The 6,594-nt window shown below is 40.2% G+C and overlaps 1 protein-coding gene across 2 annotated transcripts in view; it reads right to left on the reverse strand.

Moving 5' to 3' along the window:
• The window catches only part of shisal1a (shisa like 1a), a 42,732-nt gene extending 37,260 nt beyond the window's left edge, over positions 1 to 5,472 (reverse strand). The window contains exon 1 of one of the 2 annotated variants that reach the window (XM_017494711.3): positions 5,040 to 5,468. The gene's annotated coding sequence lies outside the window, so the exon portion shown is untranslated. Of the gene's footprint in view, positions 1 to 5,039 lie in introns of both variants that reach the window. The other variant, XM_017494710.3, reaches the window with a different exon arrangement.
• Between the last annotated feature and the right edge of the window lie 1,122 nt (positions 5,473 to 6,594).

Here is a 6,594-nt window from a genome sequence, read left to right on the forward strand (position 1 = left end):
GATGGATGGATGGAAGTGAAAATATCTTTAAAATGTATCTAATAGTTCTAATTATGAGATTATTACAGATTATGGATTATATTAATCAATTGTAAATTTATCTATCCTTGGTTCATTTCAAGCTTTAAATTTTCTTATTTTCATGCCAGATAATTTTGCTACAATCTAGAATTAATGCATCAAATTCCATAAATAATCTGCCATTTATCTGCCAATTCTGTGTGTTGAATACAGCATAAACAATTTCGGTATACTTATTACATTTTTAAAATTTATTTAAAAAAAGGTTCTTTGGTTTGTGCCACTGAGGGAACCCTGTAAGTTTCTATACAGAACCTCACAAAGAGGGCTTCTCCATTAAAGAGGGCGTTTTTTTTGTTTGTTTGTTTTTTTTACCCAGGAGCTAAGAATGATGAATTATTCCTTGAAGAAGAACTTTAAGGCTCTTTAAACAGCTCTTTCATTAGCGTGTCCTTGGATGCAAAATGGCATTTATGGAGTGTTCCGAAGAGAGCTGTGCACATGCTGGACAAAACACTGTCTGCTCCTTGTCTCAAGGCCACACTGGAAATGTGTGCACGACTGAACAAGAAACAGACAGACAAAGAGACAGAAAGAGTGCTGAGGAATGGAGGGAATAAGAATAGAGGAAAGGGTAAGAACATTAGAGATGCATCGAGGAGAGAGGAATGGACGAGGAAAACCAAGAACCGGGATGACAGTGGCGTGAACCCACATAACCCCCCCTAAAAAGAAGTATAGGTAATAATAAAGTCCTCCTTATCTGTCATGCAGTTACGCTACAGAGAATAAATTAATTAATACATTAACATTTAATATGATCATTTTTAAACAAGTCTCTACATTATCATAAGAAGACAAAGCAACTCTCTCTCTCTCACACACACACGCACACACACACACACACACACACACACACACAAGTGTTCCTAAACACACAGACAGTGTCCCTCTTCAGTGTTTTCCTATCAAACAGCTCCTCCACAGTTTTGCCACATGCTCGCAGCTCAAAAAAGCCCATCTAGATTCAAAACATCCGCAGGGCTGCACGCAAAGTCTCTCTGAATTTGAATAAGTCACTGTTTACCCCCTAAACTTGAAACAACAATGCACGAGAGCAACCGCAAAGTGGGAGAACACAGTATAATGGATGTTCTCTGCTTTCAAGCAACCAAAGATTGCTACAATACAAAACATAAAAGGATCAGAACTGTCATTCGGCCAAACACAGATAAGGTCCAGAGCAGGTGATATATCTCCTTAATAGTCTTGGATGTCTATGGGATGTCCATGTCTTGGATGGACATACGCAGTGGTATCTAGTCTGTCTGAAACACATGAATCACTAGAGATTTTTCATGCGTTCATCCGAATACACACATTATAAACGGCTGAAAATGTCGACATAAACATAAGAGTGCTTAAACAGTACTGTATACAGTATCTATGACTATTAGACTATGACCTTACAAACAGTCGAACACACATTTTCCTTTCAACGTCATGCTTTCGCTCGTATTTGTTCCGTCCGTCTCTCAAACTAAATGCAGTTCCTGGAAATATCTGACATCTTCTAGCCTCTCACGCTTAAACGTGAAACACTGATCAACATGTACCGATGAAATGCTCTGCGCAGTGTGCAATTAATATTAGCGCTCTGGTTTTCATCAACAGTGCGCCTTCGGTAGGAGGGATTACACTGGGAATACCCTCAGATGTGTATCTGTTCGAGATAAGTGTCAGGCAGACCTAGTGGAGAAGCATTTGATGTAGCACATCTTTTATGCCATGTCGTCCTTTCTTTAAATATTATTGTTACCACTGCACAGTTCTTGCAAAACCAAAGAGCTAACAAACTCTTATTTTGTAGGCAAAGCAAATCATGTTTAAGCGGTTACCTCCAGATCATCGTGGTTCGAGTTCGGTGCGAGGTTGTGAGGCTTAAGAGATCAGCAAAGCGAAAAGTACAGAATAAAGATAATCTAGTCGAGTAAATCTGAAATATCATTGTCTGTATGATTCCTATTACACTTAAATCTCTCTCTCTCTCTCTCTCTCTCTCTCCCTCTCTCATCAAAATGACTTTTTATTGCCTATCTGAGTGGATTTGTTTACTCTCACCCTCTGTTCACCTCATCGGCTCTTACTAATGCAAGAAAAATGGATGGCGTCTTAACCCTAATGCGCCACACATTAGCAGAGTGTTCTTCATATTCGAGTCAGCTATTCACCACAGTGACCCAAAACAAAGCTCCAATATTCCACTGATCACAGTAGGTGAGTCTGTGAAAATGGCATCTTGACTGTTGTTTGCCGAGCTGCATTTGTGATTGTAGCTATACGATACGTCATCAAACTACTACAATCACTTACCGGGAAAGCGTGGTGAGGAAAGTCTTTTCTCACGACTGACTTTTTTTTTTTTTTTTTTTTTTCCAAGAAGGTTCAAAGAGGTTTGAAGCGAAGGTCTTTTTTGTTATGGCTCGCTCGTTCCTGGAGGCAAATCCTCCTGCTGTTTTAGTATGATGGCTGAAATATTACTCCTATTAATCCCTCTGTGCTTTTGTTCCCTTCCTAAATGCATTTCTCACCTAAGAGGAATGACATGCCATGCCTAAAATTAGTCGCCTAAATTTGGGCCCTAATTCTAAGAGAGATTTTTTTTTTTTTTTTTTTTTTTCCACACGTCCTGACTGGACAATGTTTCAGAAGGGTCTGTGCCTGAATAAATATGACGTGAAAAATGCGCTTGGGAAAATTGAACTTGGAGTCCTTTAAAAAGTCTCAAAGTATATGGCCGAACTGCGGGTGCATTAAGCCCCGTCTGATTCACAGAGTCTGAAAGAACCCTTGGGAGAAAGCACTACTCTCACTTCATCTTAAAGTGCATCCTCTTCAGTGTGTTGACCCGGACTGCTCCCAGGAAACATGCTGGAGTTTGTTTTGGACTGCTAATGGCAGAACCACTCCGCAAACTGATACTTACTTCTAATTTCATTTGTTGTTTTCTTTTTGTTTTTTTTTGTTCTACAAAGGGCTAAATCTCAATTGTGCTCAAATTCGGCGTCGGCTATCATATCATGCGCTGTGCTAGTTCCATGCAACTTTTCAACTGGTAAAACATCTAGAACACTCAATAAACATAACAGAACAAAGATGCAGTAGAGATGCTATTGAAGATGTAATAAGATCCAGGAGAGACAGGAATTACCATTTAACAGCTGGTTCAGTGTGACCAGGTTGCACTGATTAGATTAGATTAATGAAACAGAAAATCTTCTCACATGCCACAGATCAAATCCCTGTATGAAGTACAGTAACTAAATGGTTTAATATGCAAGTACACTTTTTTTTAACATGAGGATCATAACGCTGACTTCTACCATATGATAAAATATCAAAGAGTCATATAAATAATATAGATTGTATAATTGGTTTTGATGTCTTCAGGGCTGTACAGATTTAGTTTAGTTCGTTATTTGAACAGTGCACAAGATCAAGCTCCAGCGAAAAACGACATGCAAAAATCATAGAAAGAGGGTGGCAATGAAAGGTTTTCCAACCAGCCATCCATACATATTATATACCGCTTATCCTGCTGGGTCACGGGGAACCTGGAGCCTATCCCAGGGAGCATGGGGCACAGGGACATTACAGGACGCAATCACATACACATTCACACACCCATTCATACACTACAGACATGCCAATCAAGCAACCATGCATGTGTTTGGACTGGGGGAGGAAACCGGAGTACCCGGAGGAAACCCCAGGGAGAACACACAGGAATCAAACCCCCAACCTTGGAAGTGTGAGGCGAACATACTAACCGCTAAGCCTCCGTGTACCCCGAAAGGTCTTCTTTATCCTTTAAACCTAAATGGCAATCCCTTATTGATGAGCTCTAGTGGCTATCACATGAGAGGACTATAGGAGACAACAGTCATCTGTCATCTGATGTTAGTTCAGAAGGCTCTTCTCTTCTCATTTGCACATTAAAACACAGACAAACAACAGGCTCTGCCATACTACCTGGAATATCTCTTTCATACACAGATTTTTAGTCTTCGCTGAATACAGAGATTCATTAGAGGCAGTGATTAAACTGGGATCAAACGCAGAATTTCAACTGAATTCGTTGAAAGCCATCTAGACACGGATCAAACGCAGGTTCTTCAGAATTCTACACTTGCTCATGTGTCCAAGTTTAGCATAATCTGCAGAACAAAAGGCAACTTTTTTGGGGTTTTCTGAGAGCCGATTGCGTTCTCCTGGGTGTCTCGTGTCAGGTTGATTGTGGCACTGGACAATAAACGACGTATTCGCTACGTTGCATTTACAGGGTTTCAGACAGACATTGCGATTTGTGTGCGTCTACAGTGTCTCAGGTGTCTCTGGTATGAGTGTGTGTTTCTCTAGCGTGGACACAAACGGGTGAAGTTGAACAGCTCTGGAAGAACCGCTTTCATCATTCAAGGCTCTGTTTCTCCATACTCGTGTTCCCATTAAGTTCGCACTACTCCTATCTCCAGTCTCAATCCATGCCGAGAGGAAAACGCACACAGACACACAAAGACAGCAATATGTAAATGCATATGTCCACATACATATGCAAAATCAAACACGTCCTTACTGTACCTTGGAAGCCACAAAGCTTTGTCGAGGCATCATTATATGTGTAATACAGTTTTGAGCATTCAGTAGTAAAGCTTGGAAACTCTAAGCTCTGTTTACTTAAGTTAAGCCAGTGACTGGATCAGAAGCAAGCAAATAATCCAACAAACTGATTACTAAGCAGATCAAATGATGCTTCATGTCAACAATATGACAAATAATGCATCAACATTTATAATGTAAGGCAAAAATGTGTGGTACGCACGAGGTCTTTAAATCTGCTTGGAGCAGAGGTGAAAAAACAAACAAACACTCAACACACACACACACACACACACAATAAAGTGAAGCAAAGTTTTTTTTAAAAGTTGTTTTTTTAATACAAAGCAGAAATGTGCTCTTACCCATGACTGAATAATGCTGGAGCCCGTGTTCCTCTTGGTTGTTTGTTTTTTTTCTTTGGAGAATCAGTCTGCAGCCTCGTGCAGCATATTGAACGTGTTCTTCACGCAGCCCGGATAGAGACAGTCCACTGCTGCACACGCACACACACACACATTCTACTGCTGCAGCAGCTGTGAAGTAAAAAGCAGTTAGGAGTGTGTGGGACATACAGAGTAAACAAGTGGAGAGAGAGAGAGAGAGAGAGAGAGAGAGGAGGAGGAGGAGAGCTGCACACTTCCTCTGCACTCAGTAATGCACCCACACTGGTATTACGGAGTGAGTGAGACAGAGAGAGGTATGGACTGATCCTGAGAGGAGAGAATAACTGAGAAAAGAGAGGGAGAGAGAGAGAGCACGTGTGTGTGTGTGTGTGTGTGTGTGTGTGAGAGAGAGAGAGAGAGTGAGAGAAAGCGAGAGAGAGAGAGGAGGGAGAGCGATCATCTGTGCGTGTATGGGGCTGTGCACATATCTGTGTGTGTGTGTGTGTGTGTGTGTGTGTGTGTGTGTGTGTGCATTTTAATGCTTGGATATGGATATGATGGAGATGTGAGTGAGTGTTGGGACAAAAACCTCAGGACATAATTTTTGTCTACGTATAATAATATATGATAGCAGTATTTAGCTACAATATAACACGTCAATACTATACCACTGTTTGTGTGTGTGTGTGTGTGTGTGTGTGTGTGTGTGTGTTTTCATGTGCTCAGAATTAGTAATACATAAAGAAGTAACGCAGCTCTTTACTATGTGTCACTTTTGGCACTCATTCTCACACACACACACACACACACACACACACACACACACACACACACACACACACACACTCACACACACACACACACACACACACATCTTACTATCCTTGTAAGGACCTTCCACTGACACTAACCTCCGTTTTTTGAAAACCCAAACAAGATATCTTTTTCTCAAGGAAATCAACAAATGTCCCCATGAAGTCAAAACACACATCCTGGTCCCCAACAAGATACCAAAACATGAAACACATCAAGCCTTCTGGCCTGATACATCCTTGAACATTCTTCTTACAGTCCATGCATTGCCATCACAGTCATGATTTAGTGTTCAAACATACAGTATACAATATACAATATACTACATGTAGATCCTGTAGTTCCTACTGGGGAAAAAACCTTTAGTTCCTATTGGGAAAACCATACCTTACCAATACCTTGCACAGAAACATGCTACATGAACAGATTTGGTGTATATTTCAGATGCACTGGGTTTGATATCACGGTTTTAAATACTATAACTGTAATGAATGATATTGCATTCTTAATGATATTCTTCTATAATACTTATATAATAAGTATAATGTGATTGTCTTTAGGGATTTACATATGATTATAAATATTGCCGTCTTTCACTGTTTGGTGTTCTACACTAACAAAGTAAACCAAGAAATGCAATCAGCATTTCCCCCCCCTGCAAATGTATAATTTATATTAACTTACGTACAGTAGAAAAACTAGACGTAATATTCTGCAATAA

This window comes from Ictalurus punctatus, chromosome 19 (assembly GCF_001660625.3).
Source record: "Ictalurus punctatus breed USDA103 chromosome 19, Coco_2.0, whole genome shotgun sequence".
Lineage (NCBI taxonomy): Eukaryota > Metazoa > Chordata > Actinopteri > Siluriformes > Ictaluridae > Ictalurus > Ictalurus punctatus.